General features: G+C 40.0%; 1 protein-coding gene across 9 annotated transcripts in view; it reads right to left on the bottom strand.

Moving 5' to 3' along the window:
• Positions 1–27,563, bottom strand: part of RALGPS1 (Ral GEF with PH domain and SH3 binding motif 1) — a 217,422-nt gene that overhangs the window by 183,528 nt on the left and 6,331 nt on the right. Inside the window, exon 1 of one of the 9 annotated variants that reach the window (XM_081896464.1) lies at positions 14,227–14,248. The exons of the other annotated variants lie outside the window; for them this stretch is intronic. The gene's annotated coding sequence lies outside the window, so the exon portion shown is untranslated. Of the gene's footprint in view, positions 1–14,226; positions 14,249–27,563 lie in introns of those variants that run through there. 9 annotated transcript variants of the gene reach the window in all.

Here is a 27,563-nt window from a genome sequence, read left to right on the forward strand (position 1 = left end):
AGAACAGTGGCTACTGCCCAAGCAGCCTCTCCCCTTTTATGAGAGCAAATAAAAGGCCAGAATCTTGCAAGATCTCTGGATCTTTTGAGGTTTCGATCTGCAGGACATACATACTGCACACAAGCAAACTGATCTGTCGGAGCAGAGTGGATGGTACAGGCCACTTTCCCCTGGATTTGTTATAATCCCTCATGTTATAATCAGTTCCTTTTTTAGAGGGCCAGGAGGCATTTTTTTTAATGTCATCTGAATTAGTTGGGGAAAGGCATGTTTTTCACCTTCCTTGTGGTATCCTCTAACTATAATATTGTACTCTTTCTGGTTTACCTGTAAGATCTTAGATAACAGACCATTCCCCCCCACACTGCAGTTTTTTTCAACTTTTGATTTGATCTGAGTTGGCTATGGAAGTTTGGTCATTTTACTGTGAGACTGTTCTCCATCTCCTTATTGCCAGCTACAATAAGGTAACATAAAGAATAAGATGTAATCAGCAGTAGAAGGGGTGATATGCGTGACCTCTCCTGAATTTTCTTTATAAATTTCAATACAATAGGTGTCACCACTCAATATAATTAGCATGCTTCAAGATGAGAATGCAGTAAGAAAGCTTCATATCACTTTCAATAATCAGGGTAGAAATAAAATTACCATTGACTTGGCAATATGCAAATAAATGGTCACAATTAGCTGGCTTACACAGCAGTGAAAACCAAACTATGTATACTGCAATTGGTACATGATCCTATCAAAAATGCTTCTGACATCCAGTTCATTTGGATATTTCATCTGTATATGGACAGCTGGATTAAAAATAATAATCACCCACTTTATTCCCTTCACCTAAGTTCCTAAAAGCCATGTTGTGATAACTGTGGAAATGAAGATTTATTCAACATGGATTGGCCTACTGGGTTAACTGGTTATGTACCTTCCTGTGAGTAATTGCCAATTCTCATTCACCTATAAGTCCCGAGCTGATTGTACACTATATTTCTCTATATCAGGGTAGTCAACCTTTTTATACCTACCACCCACTAATGCATCCTTCTTGTTGGTAAAATTTCCTTTCCGCCCACCAGTGCTCAATGGAAGAAGGATTCAGCTTGTGCCGTAGAACCCCCTACTGCCCACCTAGAATCCTGAAACGCCCACTAGTGGGCAGTAGGGACCAGGTTGACAACCCCTGCTCTATATACATATTTCTGGTTTCAAACTGCGCCTGCATATGATATAAGAAAATGTGCCCTAAAATGAGCTGCCAGAATTCAGTTTGTCTTCTTCAGAGACCATGGCCAAACCACAGTTTGGAAGTCCTAACTGGGCAGCCACTTATACACTGCCAAAAAAAAGAACTTTATTCATTCTGGAGGTCTGTTCTTAAACTGTTCTTAACCTGAAGCACCACTTTAGCTAATGGGGCCTCTTGCTGCCGCCGCGCCGCCGCTGCATGATTTCTGTTGTCATCCTGAGGCAAAGTTCTTAACCCGAGGTACTATTTCTGGGTTAGTGGAGACTGTAACCTGAAGCATATGTAACCTGAAGCGTATGTAACCTGAAGTGTATGTAACCCGAGGTACCACTGTAAATGCATCACAAAAACAAATGGGGACACATATGCAAAATATTTGCATGTGCTAATTTATATGCACAGATGCAAATTTAGAACTAATTACTGCAACATAAAGAGAAATACACTGTATCTCAACATAGTGAGCAAGACTATGACCAGGTGCCCCATATCCCTGCTTATGCTACTGTCCAGGTGCTAATATTTGCCGGTCAACTTCAAAAACCCCTGCTCTCTCCCTCCTAATGGTTATATTTAAAAGAAGCTTGAACTGGACAGCCATTCAAATATAAGACTGTCCTCTGTAAAGGACACTCTAGTCCCAGGTGTAAGTGGTCAGGGTCTGAAAATAACTCTTCAAACATAGCACTTTAAGGGCAGTAGCCAGAGACATCATTCCTTTATGCAAAGAAGTGTTAATCATCTACTAAACCAGTGATATGGAGAAGGAAATTTTCTGGTGCTTTGTTTTTCCACCAGGAAAAAAACAGTTTCATAAACTTATTACTAATAATCAACAGATGCCAAATACAAGTTCTCCTGACTTCTGGCAGGCTCAGATTCACCTAATATCAAGTGGGTGGATTCACCAACCTGTCAAAAGTGGCTCAGAGGGGTGAGCACTTTTTGATCTAGCCTGCCAGGGGTAAAAAACAAACAAAAAGGTTTCCCACTCCTTCTCTAGAGCATTTAGTTTTCAAACTGCAAATTACCCTGATTTGCATATGAATATTTTCTAGAAAGTCCACATCACTGCTCTGGAGCTACTCAGAAAACCCCCTTTGGCCATATTGAATCAGCCATGGTGGGTAGTTCAAAGCGAAGGGAGGGGAAATGCCATGGAACATGTCCAAATGCTTTGGCAAGCCTAAATTAGTTCTGTGAGGGCTGCACAAAAAAGACCACTCTTGCCCTTGCAATCAAATGACACCAGGATGCCATTAATGAAGTCTGGCTTTTACATCAGGAATACTTGAATGCAGTCAGTAAAAGACAATTAACAAGATTTGATTTCACTAACAGCTGGAGTTCTAACCCTAACAAAAATATTTCTTTAAAAAGGTCTTTCCCTTCTCCACTAGCTTAGCATACATTATGTTAAGAAATTATGAGTTTCTACCCGGTTAGCTATCTACCGGTAACATTGATTTCAGCCAAATGTACTGGGCTGGTTCTTCAAAGCACCTCTGTGTCAATCTATAAACAGTAACTATAAACTGTTGCCACATGCACTGTTTCTATGGTAGCCTCAACTAGTAACTAAAAATAAACCAGGGGTGGGGGTGATCCATGCATGCTGCTTCGAAGGAAGCGGATTGTTGGCAAGAAAACTTGGGTTTACAACTCAAAAAAATTGAACTAAACAGTGGTGCGGCGGGGGAACTCTCCTAAACTTCTTCCATGCCCTTTCATTCTGAGACAGATGACAAGGTAGGCCACTTCAAACATTTCAAATGAAAGTAAATATTGATACTCTGGTTTCTCTTCCGATCGTTTAATGCGATTTGCTAAAAATGGAGGGAACCACATAATTAACCTATTAGTCAAAAGTAGTGATAAAGCAGCATAAAAAAGGAGGTGGCTGGTGTATTGTAGGCCTTTGATATGTGTATGGAACTACTTAAGAACAGTTGCAAATAAGTACTAAGAAACACTATATATGCTAAAATGAGCTGTTCAGTTAAGAAAATAAAGTTGCATAAAACAAATGGAAACTTCTGTACAGGGTGTGTGAAAAATTGCCTATCTTCACCTTTAAAGGAGAGAAGGTTTGGAAAAGTTTTGAAGCAGTTTATCTAAATGTTGCCATATTTATTAATAGTTGTTGTAGGCAAACATTGCTGGACACCACCATGAAAACTAAAACAACAAAGAATTTTACTTTCTTGGGTTCCATGATCACTGCAGATGGTGACAGCAGTCACGAAATTGCTTTTTGGGAGAAAAGCAATGACAAACGTAGACAGCAGGGGTCTGCAACCTTTAAGACAAAAAGAGCCACTTGGACCCGTTTCCGAAGAAAAAAAAACTGGGAGCCGCAAAACTCGTCATTATAAAAATAACTTTTTTGTTACTTTTTTATTATTTCTTTGTTTGACCCCTCAGAATTACTCCTCCTCATAGAAATAAACGTTAAATTAACAAGTTACCTTTTTTTGTGGGTGTGTTCTTCACTCCCCTTCAAAACAGTGACCAGCGTACATGCCCCCTTTCAATGCAGTGACCAGCGTACATGCCCCTTACAATGTAGTGGGCGGGCGGGAAGGTGACGTCGGGACGGTGCGTGACTAACACACGCACCGCCCCCATGCGACGTCACAGCCAGTACAGCGCCCGCCACAGTGGGGAGTGTTGGGGCGCACAATGCGCCTCCTCCCCTCACTAGTATCCACCCCGGAGCCATTGCGAAGGTGTAAAAGAGCCACATGCAGCTCCGGAGCCGCAGGTTGCTGACCCCTGGTAGACAGCATCTTAAAAAGCAGAGACACACCTTACCAACAAAGGTCCGTATAGTTAAAGCTATGGTTTTCCCAGTAGTGATGTATGGAAGTGAGAGCTGGACCATAAAGAAGGCTGATCGCCAAAGAATTGATGCTTTTGAATTATGGTGCTGGAGGAGACTCTTGAGAGTCCCATGGACTGCAAGAAGATCAAACCTATCCATTCTGAAGGAAATCAGCCCTGAGTGCTCACTGGAAGGACAGATCCTGAAGGTGAGGCTCCAATACTTTGGCCACATCATGAGAAGAGAAGACTCCCTGGAAAAGACCCTGATGCTGGGAAGGATTGAGGATACAAGGAGAAGGGGACGACAGAGGACGAGATGGTTAGACAGTGTTCTTGAAGCTACCAACATGAGTTTGACCAAACTGCAGGAGGCAGTGGAAGACAGGAGTGCCTGGCATGCTCTGGTCCATGGGGTCACGAATAGTTGGACACGAATAAATGACTAAACAACAAAATTCTTTTACTTGAGTCACTTAGCATATTTTTTTAAACGATGTAGGTTACCCTAGCTGCATTCAGATGATTCTATGAACTATGATTGCAGGTTCATACAACTGAAAGGTTGAGCATACAGACATTTAAATCCCCAATGATTTTACAGCTCTGCATTAACAATATTCCAGAGTTTGCCAAGGAACATATTGACAAATTCTGGGCTGCCTTTCTCTATTCTTTGTCTAAGCATCTCAACATATAGGTTGGGAAGAGATTGTGAGGCACTCATGCACTAGCCATATAGTTCTTTGCACAAACCAAGGTACAGTGGTACCTCGGGTTACGAACTTAATTCGTTTCAGAGGTCCGTTCTTAACCCGAAACCATTCTTAACCTGAGGCACGCTTTCACTAATGGAGCCTCCCACTGCTGCTGCACTGCTGCCACACGATTTCCATTCTCATCCTGGGGCAAAGTTCTCAATCTGAGGTACTACTTCTGGGTTAGCGGAGTTTGTAACCCAAAGTGTTTGTAACCCGAAGCATTTGTAACCCGAGGTACCACTGTACATGTGAAAAGATTCTCCACACAAAAGGGGATCTGAATTGGGTCAAAATTCCCTCCTCACATGGAGAAACTCTACATATGCATTTTCATACACAAGAGTCCCTTCTCATGGAAAGATTGTGTGATCCCAAGTACATCAGTGGCAAGTGTGTGAGGCTTGCTCATGTGGTCCTGCATCTCTCTCACACACTCTTTAAATGTATGTGTGGGCTTTCTGAACCCCCTTTAGTATCCAGTGTTAGGGATCACAGTTCGCCTAAACGAGACATGACCAAACTTGGCCCTCCAGATGTTTTAGGACTACAACTCCCAAAACAGTCCCAAAACAGCTGGAGGCATGCCTGACAACTATCACAAAGTTTTAGCCTTCTTGATAAAACCATAATATTTCAGGGTAAAATCATCATGTTCAGGATAGGATGCCAGACATGCTTCTGGAATCAGCAGCTATTTTTAGATAACAACTCATTCACATATTACATAAAATCCTTCACAGCTCTGTTGACACCAAATTCTTAGGAGACTGTGCGACTATATATTTTCTTCCATACCTGAATATATCAGATGGGGAAAAAATTAGGATGCTCCCCCATTTCCCTAGGTAAAGTTTGATAAAACCAAACAAGACAGCATAGTCATGTTTGTTTATTCATGTGTTTGATGTGAGGTAGGGGAATTGACAACAAAGAGCTGTGCATATACTAGGGCCTCATAATATTTTTGTATTCTTTTTTGTGTATTTTTTTAAAGCTTCAGTGAAAAATACATTTTAAAAAAAGAAAAGGGAACACTAGACATTGATTGTCCATGTTATAACATGATCATATATATTTGGAGTCCAGTAACTACTTTAGGCATATGCAAGGGTTTGCAGTGAAATGTCTGAACTTATTTCCCTTTAAACAGCAGACCATATTCCATATCACACACTACTTTTCAAATTATCTGGGTTTCTGCTTGTGACAAAGGGGGTTGGTGTTGAGGATACATATCCCCACTAAGCTCATAGAAGTAACTGAACTGTATTTTTTATTCTAGCCTTCTGTTGTGCACTTAAAATTAATTTTAAGAGGAAAGAAATTACATTTCTAAGCATAATTTCACTTTTATACTGCCACTTGTTAGATAACCACCACCAAAAATAAAGCAAATGTAAAAACCTGATAAAATTACTACAATACACCCCCCACACACACCTTCTCTGGAATATATCTTTATTTAAATTTGCCATCTCCCTATCACAATATTTATTATTCCTATCATTCAAATAAATGCTATATATCTTAGACATCATCCAAACAACTAATGAAAATCCAAAGCTTTCTTGGTATTTTAATTTCCTTATTTTAAATTCAGTTGTCCACGTTTTACCACAATCTGCATTTTTAAAATAAAATTTACATGTTTTTCAGAATATAACACACACATTTTATATGCAATTTTAACTAATGAACACACCCCTTTGCAAGCAATTTCCCCATACATATGTTTTTATTTTCACTCATATATTAATTTTTAGGCACATTTTTTGCATTTTGAAAATATAGTTGTCCAAGAGGCAATATGTTTCTGAATACTAGTTGTTGGGAATCACAAGTGGGAGAGAGTGCTATTGTGCTCAGGTCCTGCTTTTAGTCTTCACATAAACATCTGGTTTTCACTGCAGAAACGGAATGCTGGACTAGAAGGGCCACTGGTGTGATCCAGCAAACTCTTCTTACATTCTTATGAAGAATTGTATTGCAAAATTTGGATAAGTGTGAATTTCAAAGGACAGCTGTATTTCAGTTCTCGTATTGTTTCAAAAGGTGCAAATTTGAAAGATACACCTTTAAAAGTGAACTGAATTTGAATTTCTCCCCATCCCTACAGATTGGAAAATCATATGTGGCAGGCTAAAAGGAGAAGAGTGAGAAAGGAAGTGTTTAAAGCTCCCCCCATCCCCCGTCAAATAAGTGAAGAAGCAAATTACACCACCACAGCAAGTAGAAAAGAGGGAGGGAGACAAAGACAACCTCAGGGCCTACTCAAACTATGCCATCCCCACCCACTTATAGGGCCAACTTAAGAGTAGCTGCCCCGTTCAGAAGAACAGTCAGGCTGGTTGTGTTGTGCTTTTGAGCATGTGCTTCCTGGTGTGTTTTGCAAAAGTTGTTAGCTGCTTTGAGGACTCTAGCTGAAAAATAGGATATAAATCCAATGAATAAAGAATGAATGCCAGAGGGTTGGACTAGATGACCCTCAGGGTCCCTTCCAACTCTACAATTCTATGATTCTATGAATTAAAATGATTCTCCTCCCAGCCCTTTTATTGGCTGTTTTATATAGTAATCAGAATTTGTATAAATCAAGTTTTTGCCTTAATGTACACCTTTTCCTCAACAGGAACATGGAAGCAACACAAGAATTCTCCTCAGTCCCAAAAGTCCAACTTCAACAGAAGTATTGGGTAACAGAAGATAGTAAAGCTAAACTGCTGGCGGTTGGTGCCAAATGTTTGGAGCTAGTCACTCACAGAGAACATTATTACGATACTACTTCAGATGACCTAGCAATGGCTCAATTATGGCTTAGTCAAAGAAATCAACAGTGGCATCTTATACTAGAATCTCAGGAGCAGATGGATAGAGATAATGTTGCAAACCAGAACAAACCAGAAAATATTCAGAGTGCTAAACCTGCTGTCTATGAAGAAAAGAAGCAAACACAATTTGAGCCTAACAATCAAAATGACCAACAACTTGATTTGATTGAAACAGATAGTACATATACCGGTACATGTGCAGTAGCAAGTTCTGCATATACTGAACTAGTGGGGGAGAGAGAGATAATGACACATCTGGCAGACTTTCTTAACATAGATTTGAAATTTGACGAGGAAGCAAACATGACCATGGAAGACTTTCTGCAGAAGGCTGGTATCCAGCATTATGCAAGCAATCATGTTATTAATCAAATAACATATAAACTGTGTGACCAGTACACAATTATAATTCAAAGGGATGAAAGCTCTTTGAAGGAGTCTGCAACTATATTGTTAGATATGGATATTTTAAATATTTGCAAAGGCTTTGAAGAAATGGAAAAATTAGCAAATTACCTGGAATTTGAACATCAAGCACTTCAAAGTGAACAGGAACTGCTCATGTAACAAAAAAAACCCACCATGAGACCAAGTCCTTCAAATTTGTGAACTATTTTCTAAGAAATGGTTTAAGGATATGATTACCAGATCAATACATTTTTTGCCCCTTTAAATTTAAATCCAGTGCAGTGTGTAACAAAATCTTATGCAGCTTGGAAATACAGATTTATGGCAATGGCAGCAGTACAACTGATTAATGCCAACCGTGATCTATGAATAGCACTGTTAACAGCTGCTGGAGGAAATACATTCTAGAGAGCCCCACTAAAATGAACTGCTTAAGATTAGTTTCCTATTTTCAAAACTGCAAAGGCTACATCTTGGTTCAATTAAATAAATCCCTCAATCAACCAACCCTAATCTTTTCATTTAACAGTTTTAGACAAAAAACACATTTTCTGCAGAAAAAAATCTGTCTTCAGCAAACTAGAATCTAGCTATGAGCAAATACAGTAGCTTAAAATATTTTTTTGCAGTGAATACATTGCCACTTGAAAGAGCTCCTGCACTTACACTATGCACAAGCATTTAAATGAGACTTATTTATTTTAAAGCAAAATTCATCGCAACATTTTTATTAGAACTGTTAATGCAAGCTTGATCTTTCACTGCACAACCCTTATATATAAAGAGGAGTCATAGCTTGAAGCCTATATTACAGCTGCTGGATACATGTGCAGGAAAGTCATGCATATCCTTGAATCTCTCTCATTCACACCATGATGTGCAAAATGGTTTTGTTTACCTGTCAAACAAAAATCCATTTTATCTGCCTCTTAAGAAAAGAATCATATGACACATTCTCTCTTTAACATGCCCTCAGTTGTGATTCAGCATTTCATTCACTACTTTGGTGGTAGTAGTATACAGTCGTACCTCCGAAGTTGAACGGAATCTGTTCTGGAAGTACATTTGACTTCCAAAATGTTTGGAAACCAAGGCGTGGCTTCCAATTAGCTGCAGGAAGATTCTGTAGCCAATCGGAAGCTGCGGAACCCGCACCAGACGTTCAGATTCCAAATAACGTTTGCAAACTGGAGCACTAACGTCCGGGTTTGTGGCGTTCAGGAGCCAAAATGTTCGACTTGCAAGGAGTTTGACTTCCGAGGTACAACTGTACTACTGTACTTCAACCATACTGCTACTACTATTAAAATCCAGAAGAGCTGCATGAGTTGGCCCTGTTTTTACTTTAGAGACTAGTGTATCATGAGGCATTTCCCCATGCTTTTACTCATATGTTTGGAGGATAATTTTTCAAGGATCCCAACCAAATTTGAATTAAACTTTCAGTGTTCATAGTCATGTCAGCATTTTACTCTCTACTATTTTTGTTGCTGAATTCTGAAGAAATGATGAAAGAAAATAAGATGAGGTTATTTCAATGGCATCTTAACTCAGGAATAAAAATGGCTGTAAAGCATACGACTGTGACAGTTTATCACTATAGTGCAGTTAGAGAACATTTTAAGATGCTATTGTAATGGAATTATTTGACTATTATAATTGGCTGTGATTTCAGAAGAATGCAGTCCGCCTTTATCTATCATTTTACAAGCTTTCAGACTGCTTGCACTAGCTTTCAGACACCTGTTGGCTTGTTTTCCTCGAAAACAAGCCATGTACAATGCAACTTCAATGAACAACAATTATTCAGGGTCTATCAGGTTACTTTATCTGATAATATGTGCATTGTTTAATACTAATAAAACATTTTAAAGTACAATTTTCCATCTGTCATCTCTAACCAATTCAATGATTAAATGTGAAGTTTTGCTACTAGAAACCAATGTTTAAAAAACCGTTCCATGCTAAGCATTCATGTAAAACTACCAGGAGATCTAAACAATATTCTTGCCTATGCTGAATCACTTTACAATCCACCAATTTTTGAAATATAATACTTAACATGTTTCTAGCACAATTTCTAAAACCTTTACACTTAAGATGGATAGATGATGTGGCTGCTTGCCAACTGACAGCTATTAACAAGGATTAATTAAACATGGTATTCCATCTAGTGTTTTCTCCCTCCCCCCCCTTTTCAATCAATATATCCCCTCCACAGACACCTCTGCAATGATGATGACATTAAAATATTCTGCTGTTCTTCAATAAAAGAGAAAAGGGGAGACCAAATTGTGTCAAAGGTATCTTTTTTGGAGATTACTTTGATTAGTCGCTGATGGTATGGGAGGATTCTGATAGAGCAATACTCCAGATGTTATTAACCCAAGCCTCTAAGTTTCCTTCCATCATTGGGGAATAACTAGTCTAGCTGCTGTGAACTGGAAGAAAATTACCGTATTTTCTATAGGACGCACTTTTCCCCCTCCAAAAATGAAGGGGAAACGTGTGTGCATCCTAATGGAGCGAATGCAGCTCGGGCTTCCCCCACCCCAGCCCCGCGGCGGGAAAAAAAATTTTTTTCTTTCTTTATTCCTCCCCTAAAAACTAGGTGCGTCCTATGGTCCGGTGCGCCCTATGGAGCAAAAAATACAGTAATTCTTTAGATTTAAGGGTAGAATTGGGGGTCGTATCTAATGATAATAAGGCAAGTGCTGAATTAGAAGGGATAGACTGTTTAGTCATTTTGGAGGTCAAATAAAAAAACTTTTCCCCAAAAGGCATGGACCATGGTACACTCCCACCAAACATGAAAATTGGAACCTCATTCTCCACAGAGATGGTGAGCTTCAAGTATTTATTTTTGCAAGACGTGGGGGTCCAATAATTTTAAGGGAAATTTCCTGGAGGCATAATTTTCTATGATATATCACCAGAACAAATAAACCAAACGGGGACTTTTCTGTATGGTTTTTCTTTGCATTCTCAAAATATGGATATTAGTATGCGCATTATGGTGGCACTATATTCTCAACTGTGAAAGAGGTGGGAGAAAAATGCAGTGCCGGTGACAAGAGGCTCTGTAAAACGCAAGAGAATTTTTTGCTTTATTTCTAGAGCTACAGACAATTTGCTGCTCTGTGAATCAGGAGAATGCAGAATTACTTGTTAAAATGAAATTTACTAAAGTGCTGCACCTTATCCTGTCCTATTAAGTACATCCAGTGCTATTTTTCTAGAGGTGATAGAACCCACAATGAACCCCTCTCTTGTTCTCCTATACTGGAAATGGCACCCATCTGAGATGGGGCCAGAACTGAGTTCTGGTGAGTTCTGGCTGGAAAAAAAGCCCTGAGTATATAACATACTCAGATAAGTTTGGGTTTTTAAAAAGATAATGTTTGTTTTGGAAGGGAACAGAAGAGTCCATAGACAGAAGTTTAATACTTTTTGCCCAGTTAGAACCCATAAGAACTCAATTTGACCAGAGAAGATCCAGTAATGTGTTGAAATTATTTTGGGAAGCATCACTGAAAAATATTCAGGACTATGCAAAACCTGGTTGAAGCCAGTGCTACTCCTACTCAGGGTAGCCCCGCTAAAATTGATGAACCTAACTTGGTCAGGTCCACTATCTTCAATTAGTTTACTATCTGTAGAACTAGCACCAAATACCACCCATTGTCTTTTGGGTTTTCATTATGGTTAACATTGTTCAAAAGCCAAAGTTCATCTGTACATTATCCACCCAAATTTTCCATGTTTGGCCTACTGACACTTATCAACCATTGTGGTGAAATCCTGATCTAAAACAATACTTTCCACCCTTCATCTGTCAGCGCTCATCTCTCCAAAGATGCTAGTCTTTAAATGGTGTTGATACTATAATCCATCAACAAAGTATCAATGACCTCATTTAAAGATTGGGTACTATTTTTGATAGCCTTTGACCCTAGTAAAATCATTAGCTGTTACGGAGCTTTCTTAATGAAAACTACTAGTTACCAATATTACCATGGCTAATAATCAACTATGGTTGTGGGCTTTTTCTTTTTTTTCTTTTTTAAAAAGCTAGCCTATTTAAGTATTCCAGGTGGTAATGACCGCCCAGTTTTTAGACCTGTGGTTCATGGACTACTTGGTGTGAAGGAATCATAGTTCTTCCTACAGCTTTACTGTTGGCACACAACGTATTTGTTACACAAGGAAAAAGAAGCGAAGCTGGAAACTCACATCAGAAGATTCTAAATTTCAGAATACAGTTCTGGTAAGGTTCACACAGTACAGCAGGTGGAGCCAAACTGTTGAATAGCTCCTTAGGCAGGGAATGCTAAAAAAGATGCCCTAGGCCAGGCTTCCCCCATAGTGGGGCCCTTCAGCTGTTTTAGGTTATAAGCTCCAGCCAGCTTTCCCATAGTAATACTCCAAAACATCTGAGGGGCATAAGGTTGGGGAAGACTGCTTTAGAGCATGTTGATATTTATTCTGGTTCCAAAAACTGATACTTATTCTGATGCATACTGAACCTGCATAACTTGCACAAGAATGTTCAATTGCCTCTTAATCCACAGTGTTTTCTGTTGAAATAGTTGTGGTTGTACTATCAGTACCAAATCACCTTTGATCAAGCCCCCTCTCCTGTTCATTTAGAATATCTGTTATATCCTCACTTCCACTGTGTATTCATAAGGGATTTGGTTTAGATTGTATCTTACCGGCCCAGTGGTTTTTCCTACTTTCTTCAGTTTAAGCTTGAATTTTGCTATAAGAAGCTGATGATCTGAGCCACAGTCAGCTCCAGGTCTTGTTTTTGCTGACTGTATAGAGCTTCTCCATCTTTGGCTGCAGAGAATATAATCAATCTGATTTTGATGCTGCCCATCTGGTGATGTCCATGTGTAGAGTCGTCTCTTGTGTTGTTGGAAAAGCGTGTTTGTGATGACCAGCTTGTTCTCTTGACAGAACTGATTAGCCTTTGCCCTGCTTCGTTCTGATCTCCAAGGCCAAACTTGCCAATTGTTCCTTTTATCTCTTGATTGATTCCCTACTTTAGCATTCCAATCCCCTATAATGAGAAGAACATCCTTCTTTGGTGTCACTTCTATAAGGTCTTGTAAGTCTTCATAGAATTGGTCAATTTCAGTTTCTTCAGCACCAGTAGTTGGTGCATAAACTTGGATTACTGTGGTGTTAAAAGGTCTGCCTTGGATTCGTATCGAGATCATTCTATCATTTTTGAGATTGCATCCCAGTACAGCTTTCGCCACTCTTTTGTTGACTATGAGGGCCACTCCATTTCTTTTACGGGTTTCTTGCCCACAGTAGTAGATATTATAGTCATCCAAACTGAATTCGCCCATTCCCGTCCATTTTAGTTCACTGATGCCCAGGATGTCAATTTTTATTCTTGCCATCTCATTTTTGACCACATCCAAATTACCCAGGTTCATGGTTCTTACATTCCAGGTTCCTATGCAATATTTTTCTTTACAGCATTGGACTTTCCTTTCGCTTCCATGCATATCCGCAACTGAGCGTCCTTTCAGCTTTGGCCCAGCCGCTACATCAGCTCTGGATCTACTTGTACTTGTCCTCCGCTCTTCCCCAGTAGCATGTTGGACACATTCCGACCTGAGGGGCTCATCTTCCAGCGTCATAACTTTTATATGCCTGTTGTCTTTGTCCATGGAGTTTTCTTGGCAGGGATACTGGAGTGGCTTGCCGGTTCCTCCTCCAGGTGGATCATGTTTGGTCAAAACTCTCCACTATGACCTGTTCATCTTGGGTGCCCTGCTCGGCATAGTTCATAGCTTCTCTGAGTTATTCAAGCCCCTTCGCCACGGCAAGGCAGTGATCCATGAAGGGGCTCTTAGGAGTAGCAAAATGTAAATCACTGCACATTTCACAGTGGATTCCCATGCTATAATCCCAACCATTTGACAAAGTCCACAGCAATAGACAAGAGGAAATGTTTAAGCAGCAGCACTGTAAAGGTTATTATATGATCAGCTGGTATAATATAGAGTAGCTAGCAGGGTGAGTCAAGAAGTCCCTAATTCAAATCTCATCAGCCATAAACTCACTAGGTGGCTTTAGCTAAACCACTATGATCGCAGTATGCTTTTCAAATACAGAATATGGGGAGAATTCTTGCCTAAATCACAGAGCATTGCTGAAGTAATTCTATGAAGCATATGAGTTATCTGGAAAGAGATCACAGTGGATAACTCAATGAAAACATCAACTCAGAATGCACTGGCAGTGATAGGAGTAAATGCCATGCTAGGGATGATTAAGAAAGGGATTGAAAATTAAGACAGTCAATATCATAACTTTCTAAATCTACAGAAAAGTTAGTTGTATTTGGAATTTTGTGTACAATTCAGAATGGCCCATATCCAAAAATGGTACAGAAAACAGCAGGCAACATGGTCAATAATTTGAAGCACCTTCCCTAAGGTTACCAGATTTTTTTCAATGAATCCTGGGGGCACTTTTCAACTTCAATAGGAATGATAGGATTTTGTCAGGGGACTGATTTGTAAATCTGGGAACTGTCCCTGGGAAACGGGGATGTCTGGTAACCTTACTTTACAGGCTTTTTAGTTTAGAAAAAAACAACTCATTTTTAGAAATGATTAATACATATTGCATTATATTAAATGAACAGACTAGCATAATCCCTATTATGAGAGCCAAGAACTGTGCAAGAGAGGAGTTCTGTTGGAATTAGCTTGAAGAAAATGGTTCACAATGTTTACAATGAAGGTGAGTAATACTGCTAAGAATGCCAATAACAACTCATTACTGTTTGGTGTTTTTGTTTTTTGTTTTTTTAGAAATGTAAGGCACACCTTAATGTTAACTTTCATAAAGCTTATCAAAACAGAATTTTAAAGGCATCCAAATGTTTAATGTACTGAAGAAATAGCTTGCCTAATTAGCTGAATTAGAGCATATGGTTTCTGCTGCTAGTGTCATTATTTTGAATAAGTGCTGAAACTGAATGTTGCATTCTTAAACTTGTTTATTTGCTTTATTTCATTTACACCTCATCTTTCTTTAGTCAGCCTACATCCACCAGATTTTTCTGTGTATAAGACTAGGTTTCCCCCCTAAAAAATAATGTCAAAAATTAGGGGGCATCTTATACATTGGGTCATCTCGCCCCATTTTCTTAAATCTGAGTTCCCAAAAATAGGAGGTGGCTTATACATGGGGGCATCCTATAGATGGAAAAATACAGCATTTCCCTGGAAGTCACCAGACCCAGACCTGCTTAGCTTCAGCAAGGGTGGTAGCCTCACATGACTTCTGATAGGGTGAATAATTGCATACTGTTAAGAACTATTGCCTAAATGTTGATCGTGCCAACATTTAAAAATCTCTGTAAAGTTACAAAAATGATTAACATTGTTATACGGTATGATCACATCTTATGTGCATTTAATTTGACTGATTTCAACCATATGCCGTTGAAGACAGGCTTGTTGAAATTGCACAAGTTAAATCCAAGCAGGCTGGAGAGCTTAAAAGCTCATTTTTTTACCTGGTTGACTTGTGGTTGCCCAGCATGGAAAGAGCTTTTAAGTTCTCCACCTTGCTTGAGGGCAAGGCTCTCAGCACCTACAACGCTCTCATGAGATCTTGTGGGGCCATTAGCACTCATGTGAGATCTCACACAAGTATCCCTGGCCTTCCAGAGCCAGCGTGCCTAACTGGCCACAAGCAAGGCAGAGCTTAAAGCCTTTTATCATGCTTGGGATACCAGCCACAAAAAGAGCTTTTAAAAAGAGCTTGGTGTGCAGCTATAGGAGCACTGGGGATTCTCTCCCCCCACTAGCTACAGCATGGCTCCAAGGGTTTGAGTACGTGTGATTTTTGTGCATATGTGGAACTAAACCCCTGTGTAAGATGTGACTGTATTTTATTTGTTTTATTTGTGCTTTATTTGAGACAAAATATGCTGTATGAATATTACCAGTACATCTAGCTGTATGGTAAAGGTAAAGGGACCCCTGACCATTAGGTCCAGTCATGGCCGACTCTGGGGTTGCGGCGCTCATCTTGCTTTACTGACTGAGGGAGCCGGCGTACAGCTTCCAGGTCATGTGGCCAGCATGACTAAGCCGCTTCTGGCAAACCAGAGCAGCGCACAGAACACCGTTTACCTTCCCGTCAGAGCGGTACCTTTTTATCTACTTGCACTTTGACGTGCTTTCGAACTGCTAGGTTGGCAGGAGAAGAGACCCAGCAACAGGAGCTTACCCTGTCATGGGGATTCAAACCACTGACCTTCTGATTAGCAAGTCCTAGGCTCTGTGGTTTAACTCACAGTGCCACCCATGTCCAGCTGTATGGTAGGCTAATGTTATCAGTGATGTAAAGATTCCAGGCATCAGATCATCAATATACTTATATTTTTTTATGCTGGACCCTGAGAATTTGAAATGCATATTTCAGTTCTAATAAAGTGACAACTAAAATCTTGCAATGTCATCAGGCAAACAGATATACAAATGCAAATTATAAGGAGCAAGTTCCTAAACTGTGGATCATGAACACTCATTCAGATGACCCACGTTAAAAATTCATATTGATTCATATTGATTCTTAATTGTATTTTAGTTGCTTTTTATTTCTTACATGGTATTTTATTGTATTGTAATTTAAATATTATGGAATGTGCATTGTAATAGAAGAAAACACGATGTGAAAAAATACAATTAAACCAATAAAATTGCAATTATAAATCATACAACATCTACCACAGAGCATTACAGCTTGCTCAAGTACTATACTGTATTTCCTCATACAAACCTAGTGGGATGATGTAATTGGTTAATGAAGAACAGGGCATGAACCAATTACATCTGCAGAACTCCCTTGTCTTATCTGCTTACCTGATGCTGAATCAAACAGCTTTTAGGCATCAAGTACAAACTGTTTTGGCTTCTCAGACTTTTAATAACTTTTGATAGGTTAACTAAGGCTTTTAATTGCTGCAGTGTTTCTGCATATTATTATTATTAAATATTAGTTGATTTATGGGATATTGTAAGTCAACTTGAGAAGTTTGTATTGTAAGGTTTGCCAATCTAGAATGGTTGGATGGAAATAAATGAATAAAAAAAATTGCCTTGGGCAATTAATTGCTCGCCTACATGCCTCAAAAAGGATGTCTTTTGTTTTACCTAGACTCTTTATTCCATCAGTCATCCCCATGTTCATTACATTGTCAATGCCTATTGGTTAACTGGTGTTCCTTCACATGCGCGCACACACACACACACACACACACCCCCCAACAGAAACTCATGTGTGCACAAGTGGTAACAGAGGCACAACAAATAGTGAGGCATCAGTGGTAATAGGCAGTGTTAGAAATTGAGATATGAATGAACAGAATGTCTAGGTGCCTTTTTTTTTAAATGGTAGGATTTATTATTCCTATAATCATCATCATTATTCATTTCATTTCTCCCACTTTATATTTTAAAGAAAAAAAATCTCTAAGTGGCTTACAATACATTAAAACAGCAAATAAAACAATCCAAATTAAAACAAATTCAAGCTTCAAGGAAAATATTTCAGAGCCTTCTCAAAGAGACATTTGCTTTCTCCATACTTATTTACCTACTTAATTTATATAGCTGCCCCATAGCAGAAGTACTCTAGGAAGCCAGTGTGGTATAGTGGTTAGAGTGTCAGACTAGGACCTGGGAGATGAAGGTTCAAATCCCCACTAAATCATGAAGCTTACTTGGGCCAATTACAGCCTCTTAACCTACCTCACAGGGTCTTTGTGGGGATTAATTGAGGAGGGGAGTAAACTATGTGCTCCTTGGAGAAAAAGGTGGGATATAAATGCAGTAAATATGTTCCTCTGTGTACCTGTTTAAGAAAGTTGGAACAGCCAGTCAGATGTCAGTCACCAACCAAGCACCCAGAAATCCCCACGTGGTTGCAGTTGGATCTACACCAGTCACAAAACACACCTGGCACCTGGGGAATTTCTAATACTGGTAAAAAGAGATGGAGAAGTTGGAAGGATCTTATTCTCTTTAAAGAAAATTCTCTTTAGAGAGCCCAGCTCCTTTTCTCTTATGCATGTATTAAATTTTATGTGAAACTCCCTTAATTGTTGTGTGAATTTTATTAGTGAGCAGGCAACCTCCTTATCCAAGCTGGTGTTCATGTGTCCTGAGTGTGGACAAGATGCAGACTTGTGACTCCTGGTGAAGTGGGGTGGGACGGAACTGGAATGACCTTACTGTGCCCACCATCACAACCACTGAGGTTTCCATCTGAAGACAGCAAAGGCAACAAAGAAGATCCCTATATGCTAATTATTATCAAAAGTGAGAAACTGAAAAAGTTACTGCTTTCATGAACAGCACCACTGGAGCTTTTATAGTAGTGTAGATAAATATAGTTAACAACCTCCTTGTTCTAACTTACTTGTGTGCCTTTGAACACTGAATAACGGACAGCAAAACAAAATATTCCCTCTTTGGTGAATCTCAATACTAGGTACATGTATTACTAGGTACATGTATTTCCTGTTGCCAGTAACAATGGTAAATCCATTAGAAACAATGAATGTACCTACCTGTACAGATTCAAAATGTAGATGTCAGACAAACTTCTCGGAGAAAGACATTTGATAAACAGGGTGCCTCCACAAACATCCACCCCTGCCCCAGTGGCTATTCATCCCATTTTACAGGGTAGAGAAACTTGGGAAAGGGCCTGTGGTGAAGATCTCAAGGTCTGGGAGAATATATCAATTCTTCAAGTAACCTAGCCCCAAGTCATTTAGGGCTTTAAACTATCACTTGGGGCATGGCTTGCTGCAGAGTCAAATGATGGGTTGATTTCAAGTCTTCAGCACTCTTGGGAATGAAATCACTCTGAAGGACTGCAAAATCACTATTCCTCACCTTTCTAAGTACACCTCCTGAAAGGTAATGCTGCAGGGCTTGTGTGGCCTGAAAAGTAAATTAAAGCTTGAATAGCAGGAAGCTACCAATTACTCAGAGCTGTGAAAAAGACTCAGAAGTGTTTATTCATAAAGACAGGCTTTAGCCTGGGCAGCTGCTTTGCATTCACTTGAAAACAAGATTGCAATGTTACCTACGGTAATCTTAACCAGATTAAGCACCCCAAAAAAGCTGCAAGCACATAAAATTGCAATTGAAGATTTAGATTTAAAGTTTACAGCTCAATTGGATAGAGATAAAGGGGGGGATTAACTATGTGGGATTCCAAAAAAAGAGGAGGGGGGAGGTATGATTGCTTTTATTTTAAGTTGGTTTGACAGTTTGAAGACAGACCCCTGCCTTGCTCTCCCTGACATTGAACAGGCACATAGAGAATAAGAAACCAAGAGACAAGTACCAAGACACACTGTTGTCTGCTTTGAATGCTACAAAACTAAAACATTTATGTTTAATGACCTACTACACGACTATTGAGGACTTAAATACAACTCATTTAATGTGCGATTGCCATATTTTGAAGAGCAAAAAAGAGGACACATTTGCCAACTTTTACTTTTAACTATGGATCACTATGACAACTCTTATTTTACATACCTATGAAAAAGAGGTCATGTCACAGAAAAAGAGGACATATGGCACCTCTATGAGGTGCGTGTAAAAGTTTGCTGAGTGTCAAAGTTAAAGCAAGGGTGGTTACACTACCTGGACAGGACAGAAAAAGGAAGCTATCTGTGGCGGCAACCAGATTTCTGAGAAGGCGGGCTGGGAAAAATTCTCGAGTTACTATAAAAGAGCTGCAGTAAGATTTGTTGGCAGCTGGCACTGAGGTTTCACTGAGCACAGTAAGGCATGTACCAAACACAGAAGGTTTCCATGCCAGAACTCCAAGATGTACACCACTACTGTCCCAAACGCACAATAAAAGTCAGCTCCAATATGCTCAAAATCATATAAGCAAGCCACAGAAGTTTTGGGATTCTGTTCAGCAGTGGAACAGACTCCCACGAGAGGTAGTGCACTCTAGTTCTTTGGAGGTTTTTAAACAGCGGTTGGATGGTCATCGGTCATGGATACTTTAGCTGAGATTCCTGCATTGCAGGGGGTTGGCCTAGATGACCCTAGGGGACCTTCTAACTCTAAGATTCTAGGATTCTGTGAAGTGATGAAAAAAAATTGGAACTTTTCAGCCCCAATGGTCAGCGCTATGTCTGGAGGAAGAAGAATGAAGTATAGGTTGAAAAGAACACACTGCCTACAGTGAAGCATGTTGGTGGCTCAGTGATGCTCTAGGGCTGCTTTGAATCCACTGGCACTGGGAACCTGCAGTGTGTGGAAGGCAGGATGGATTCATTGAAGTATCAGGAAATCCTAGGAGGAAACATAATGCCGTCTGTGAGGAAGCTGAAGCTTGGGCACCATTGGAACTTCCAACAGGACAATGATCCTGTTGTCTAGATGTATTCAAGTCTCCAGGGCAAGATGAACTGCATCCAAGAGTATTAAAAGAACTGGCAGATGTGATCTCAGAACCACTGGCAGTCATCTTTGAGAATTCCTGGAGAACAGGAGAAGTCCCGGCAGACTGGAGGAGGGCAAATGTTGTCCCTATTTTCAAAAAGGGGAAAAGAGAGGACCCAAATAATTACCGCCCTGTCAGTCTGACATCAATACCAGGGAAGATTCTGGAGCAGATCATTAAGCAAACAGTCTGTGAGCACCTAGAAAGGAATGCTATGATACCAATAGTCAGCATGGATTTCTGAAAAATAAGTCATGGCAGACTAACCTGATCTCGTTTTTTGACAGAATTACAAGCCTGGTAGATGAAGGGAATGCAGTGGATGTAGCCTACCTTGATTTCAGCAAGGCATTTGACAAGGTGCCCCATGATATTCTTGTAAAGAAGCTGGTAAAATGCGGTCTTGACTATGCTACCACTCAGTGGATTTGTAACTGGCTGACTGACCGAACCCAAAGGGTGCACATCAATGGTTCCTCTTCATCCTGGAGAAGAGTGACTAGTGGGGTGCCACAGGGTTCTGTCTTGGGCCCGGTCTTATTCAACATCTTTATCAACGACTTGGATGATGGACTCAAGGGCATCCTGATCAAATTTGCAGATGACACCAAACTGGGAGGGGTGGCTAACACCCCAGAGGACAGGATCACACTTCAAAATGACCTTGACAGATTAGAGAACTGGGCCAAAACAAACAAGATGAATTTTAACAGGGAGAAATGTAAAGTATTGCACTTGGGCAAAAAAAATGAGAGGCACAAATACAAGATGGGTGACACCTGGCTTGAGAGCAGTACATGTGAAAAGGATCTAGGAGTCTTGGTTGACCACAAACTTGACATGAGCCAACAGTGTGACGCGGCAGCTAAAAAAGCCAATGCAATTCTGGGCTGCATCAATAGGAGTATAGCATCTAGATCAAGGGAAGTAATAGTGCCACTGTATTCTGCTCTGGTCAGACCTCACCTGGAGTACTGTGTCCAGTTCTGGGCACCACAGTTCAAGAAGGACACTGACAAACTGGAACGTGTCCAGAGGAGGGCAACCAAAATGGTCAAAGGCCTGGAAACGATGCCTTATGAGGAATGGCTAAGGGAGCTGGGCATGTTTAGCCTGGAGAAGAGGAGGTTAAGGGGTGATATGATAGCCATGTTCAAATATATAAAAGGATGTCACATAGAGGAGGGAGAAAGGTTGTTTTCTGCTGCTCCAGAGAAGCGGACACGGAGCAATGGATCCAAACTACAAGAAAGAAGATTCCACCTAAACATGAGGAAGAACTTCCTGACAGTAAGAGCTGTTCGACAGTGGAATTTGCTGCCAAGGAGTGTGGTGGAGTCTCCTTCTTTGGAGGTCTTTAAGCAGAGGCTTGACAACCATATGTCAGGAGTGCTCTGGTGGTGTTTCCTGCTTGGCAGGGGGTTGGACTCGATGGCCCTTGTGGTCTCTTCCAACTCTATGATTCTATGATTCTATTCTATGATTCTATGATTCTATGATCCCAAGCACACCTCAAATTCCACCAAGCCTTGATTGCAGAAGAAGTCCTGGGAGGTTCTGACTTAAACATCATAGAAAATCTTTGGAGGGATTTGATGAAGGTGGTTGCAGCACGCAAACCCAAGAATATTACTGAACTGGAGGCTATTGCTCATGAGAAATGGGCTAAGATTCCTCAGGAACACTGCTGGAAGCTACTTTCTGGCTATGCATCTTGTTTGCAGCAGGTCATAACAGCAAAAGGCTGCTCTACTAAGCACTAAATATGCTTGCCATGGAGGGGCTGAATAATAGTGAGACTGGAAAAGCCAGTATAAGTTGCAATTTCAGCCAGATTTGGGGAAATCTCTTGAAGCATCCGTTGTGTTGATCTTTTTCAATTGCTTTTGTTTGATTTGCTCACTGAAAACAGCTGAAAGTCTGTAAATTTTGATAATAAACCTGATTTGCAATGGGGGTTGAATAATTTCGATTGCAACTGTAGCATCAAAGATATTATGCCTAAATGGCCGTCCTATTTCAGCAACTTCATTAAAGGGAAAACTAAAAGATACCCTGCCCAACTAGCTCCAACTAATACAGGTCTCCTCCTTTGCTCCATTCTTGCTGCGCAAAGGAAAAGGTACCAGTAATCACTTTGTCTCAAAGAAACCTCAAGTAACAAGGGCATGGTTTCCTATATATGTTGCATTATACTTAACACAGAATCATGCTCTTCTCAGGGGCTACGGTCATTATGGGAGAGTGATCTGGGTCTTTGGCTAGAGCAGTGGTGTGAAAACCTTTTTCAAAAAGGACCAAATTTGATGAAGTGAAGGGTCGTGGGGGCCAAAATACCTTTTTTTAGGATTGGAGTTGTTGAGGTTTTTTTAGGATTTTACCCCAGGAAATTAACTGCCACAGGCGCCGGATTAAACCGACCGGCAGGCAGGATTAGGCCGCCAAGACGGACTTTGGAACTGCCTGGGTTAGAGCAACAAGTACAGGAAGCACTGTAGTCTAAACTCCCACTTCAAATGATTTCTATAGAATACAGGAAGCCACACTTAAAACAGTGTTAAGATGGCATTGGACCCGACTCCATCAATCCATAATGTGGTTGGGTTGCTATATAGTTCAGAAATTCTGTGGACTCAGAGATTCTCTGGATTTTTTTTTACATATTTCCACCACCACCGATCAGGTACTGTCCATAGACTTAGCCTGGGTGTTCCTATATTTGGAGCATGGTACCAACACACCCATCATGCATAAATCTCTTGTGTTTATGCTTCTTGCCACAGCCAGAATGTCAGTGGCTTCCCACTGGAAATCCAATTCACCTCCTTCACGAGAGGAGACTAGGGAAAGTATGGGACATTGCACTGTCAGAAAATTTGACACACAAATGGAGGGCCTGTACTGGTTCTTCAAAAATAGACCACTTTTATTCAATATGGTGTAGGTTTTTTTTCTCCTATGTTAACTGAATAATTATGTGGAAAGGCTTTATTTGGAACAATATGGACTGACCTTTTTCTTCTTATATGTAATAGTTGTATATGGCATTGCACTCTCAGTTGTTTCCTGGTTTTCACCTCCCCTCTTTATTTTTTCTATTTATTATTTGTTACACACACTTTTCTTATTGCATTTTGTATATGCTTATATCAATATCCATTCTGTATGAAACATGACAATAAAAAAACCAGCCACCATAACTTAGAATTGTACATAGAAGCAGACTGGAAGGCAGTGAAAATGATGAAACAGTGGCATGAAAAAATCATATTTACCTATTAAAAACATAGTTGCCCTATTTTGACTTATTTTGAAGTTTCTGGAGCTTTCCTCAAAGGTAGCCTAATGCATAATGCATTACTGCAAGGCAATTTCCAACCAGACAGTGGTCACAGTGGGTAGACAAAAGATACTCAGCCATAATGTCCATTTGGGCCTCAGGTAATAGTGCTTGATCTAAGATCACCCACAAATTACAAACCAGTTCCTTTAGGGACAGTACAACTACATCCAAAGCATATTGAATATTACTTAAGAAGGCAGACGAACCATCTGCCGACAGTACATCTATCTTACATGGACTGAGTCTCTATTTATTGTCCCTCACCCCAGTTGATTATTGTGTACAGGCACTGTTTCAGAAATCTCACTACCACACATGGATTAAATTAAAAGAGCTGCAATGCAGTACTCTAATCCCCATCCCAGAACCTATCCACAAGAGTAACATGATCAATGGCATTGAAACCACAGAGAAGTCAGCTGAACAATCAAATATATTATTTGACTATTGTCAAATGTTCCAAAAAACCAAGAATGCCACAGTACTGGTGGCAGCTCATCTTTTTAAATTTCACCATGGTGATATTTCTTAGCAAGGGACAAACCTAGAAACACAGCAGAGCATCTACTACTGATACCTGGGTATAATTTCAGGCTCTCCAAATATGATCACCTTTTCGAAACTAACAATGAATTTAAAAACTGTGAAGATAATTTATTTATTCAACAACACACCTACTGATTAATTTGTTATTGTAATTAACAAAAGCATCAAACCGGTTGAAAGACAGGGCATAAAATCTATTCCATTCAGACTGCAACAAATGAAAGAAAGCAGGGGCAGGTCAACAGCTCTGCAGAGAATCTAGCACCATCCTCCACCTATTTATATTAATCATAAAAGTTCAAGCACACATTTTCAATGGGCTTTTAAAGTTCAAGTACTCAGTTGTCCAGAACTGAGTGATAGTGTGCAGAAAGTTAATGGTAAAGGTAAAGGCTGGCCTCAACTAGAGCCAGGGCCTTCTCGGCTGCGGCTCCAATCTGGTGGAACGCTCTGTCACAAGAGACTAGGGCCCTGCGAGACCTGACATCTTTCCGCAGGGCCTGCAAGACAGAGTTGTTCCACCAGGCCTTTGGTCAGGGTGCAGCCTGACTCCCTCCTCTGGCAACCTGCGCAGAATTTTGCTTAATTGGTTGCCATCAATTTGATTTTAATTAATTTTTATAATGAAATATTTTTAGAATGTGTGATTATTTGATTGTTTGATTATTTGATTGTTGTTAGCTGCCCTGAGCCCGGCTTCGGCTGGGGAGGGCGGGATATAAATAAAAATTATTATTATTATTATTATTATTATTATTATTATTATTATTATTGGAACCATTAGGTCCAGTCGTGACCGACTCTGGGGTTGAGGCTCTCATCTGGCTTTATTGGCTGAGGGAGTCGGTGTACAGCTTCCAGGTCATGTGGCCAGCATGACTAAGCCGCTTCTGGCAAACCAGAGCAGCGCACTGAAATGACTTTTACCTTTCCGCCAGAGCGGTACCTATTTATCTACTTGCACTTTGACGTGCTTTTGAACTGCCAGGTGGGCAGGAGCAGGGACCGAGCAACAGGAGCTCACCCCGTCACAGGGATTCGAACCGCCGACCTTCTGATCGGCAAGTCCTAGGCTCTGTGGTTTAACCCACAGCACCACCCGCAACCATGCAGAAAGTTACACACTAGGTAAAACCATAATTTTCTACAATACTGATCATTTGGGCTTTTGTTTCATTTTATCATTATATACTGTTTTTGAACAAGAAATATTACCAACAAAATGAAGTTTTGAGTCATATCATTAGTATTGTACTTTAGTCTTGTCATTATTACCAGTTCTAGATGCACCAAAGACATTTGTCCAAGTATGGTTATAATCAGTGCTTTTTTCCTTTAAAAAAATGTTTAGGGGTACTCTCATTTTCCTAATCATTGAAATACTGCCCCTCAATGAGGCCAAACGTAGATTCAGAAAATGTTTAGGGGTATGTGTACCCATGTCCCCCTAGAAATAAGCACTGGTTATAATTTCTTCTTCAGAAACACGTGAATGAATGTGGCATATAAAGCTGGCAATGGCACAATCACTGGTAATACACAAGGGGATTCACGAATACAATGCCACTCACAATGGAGTTTGCACTGAAGAATTTCCCAGTTAATTGCCCTAAAATATTTCAAAAATCCAGTGTTGTTTTTTAATTAGTTTTTATTAGTTTTTTGTGTTACAAAGCAAGCAGATAAAGAGGGAACTGTGTATCCGTTGTCTCCACTTTCAATTCATAGCCAATTGTTTACATTTGGTGAAATACATTTTTGTCATACTCTTACAGTTGCAGGGAAGGGGAGGGGGAGAGAGATGGGGATATTGTTCTTTTGTTCTAATGCCTATTCTTAGTGTGTGTGGGGCGGGGGGGTTATGTCAGCATCACATGGGTAGGTCCTTTAGTTGTGTATTTATTCATTTTCATTGATATTGTGAAAGGTTACGGGTTCCTGAGCTTGGTTGGTTGTGTTTAGTTGATTGTGGTGTGGCTTCTTTATGTGAGGAAGGCAGGCTAGGTTGTTGGGTCAAGTTACCCATATTGATCTGTACAGTCATACCTCCGGATGAATATGCTTCAGCTTAAATATTTTCAGGTTGCGCTCCACGGAAGTAACAGAGCGCGTTACTTCCGGGTTTCGCCACTCACGCGTGCACAGACACTCAAAATGATGTCACACGCATGCGCGGAAGCAGCGAAACGCGACCCACGCAGATATGCAGTCGCGTCTTACGTTTGCTTCAGGATGCGAATGGGGCTCCGGAACGGATCCCGTTCGCATCCAGAGGTACCACTGTATGCTGTTGGAGGGGATAGGTTACTGTAATAAAGGGAAACCACACTGGGGTGAAGGCATCCTCCAAAGATTGTCCCCATGCTAGTTGAATTTGTTGGTTAACTTTTCTAGTAGGGCAGTTTCCCCTATGTTTTGGTCTATGTTCACTCCTGATAGGTGCTTCCACTGTCTAGTTATGGTATTTCCAGCTCTAGTTATGATATTTCTAGTAATTTTATTTCACAGTTTCTAATGTATAAAGTGCTCCTTTATCAAAATCATAACGCATTTAACTTAGCAAGCTACTTTTTAACATTTCCAACATTTATTAAACCAGGAAGCAGAAAGTGAAATTAACTAGAAGAAAAGTGAAACCTGCTTAATTAAACCTACATATAAGCTACTTAGAAAAAGGCATACTGTACTGGATGTTTACAACTGCAGAAAATATATTAGTATCCTAATGACCTATCTATTGCAGTTGTTGTAAAGATTACTATAAATTTATGTGAGGCACTTTTAACATTTTAAAATATAACTATTTTTATTTACAAACTAAAGATAAATGAACTATTTTCACACCAAACAATGGAGATTTAGGTTTGGCACAAAGTACATATACTAATCATGAATCAATAGCATCTAGAGTATTAATCTTCACATACAAGCATTTCAATATGTGAGATAAATATTACTTGAAGCTTTGTGCTTCTTTTTACACTTAATGCTAATTACATCAGCACCAATAAAAAGCTTGGATCTTTACAGCACTGAAGAGTTAGATGCCACCTTTATGTCCACTTATAAATGCACTCAAA

This window comes from Podarcis melisellensis (assembly GCF_964234715.1).
Source record: "Podarcis melisellensis genome assembly, chromosome: Z".
In the NCBI taxonomy this organism is placed as follows: Eukaryota; Metazoa; Chordata; class Lepidosauria; order Squamata; family Lacertidae; genus Podarcis; species Podarcis melisellensis.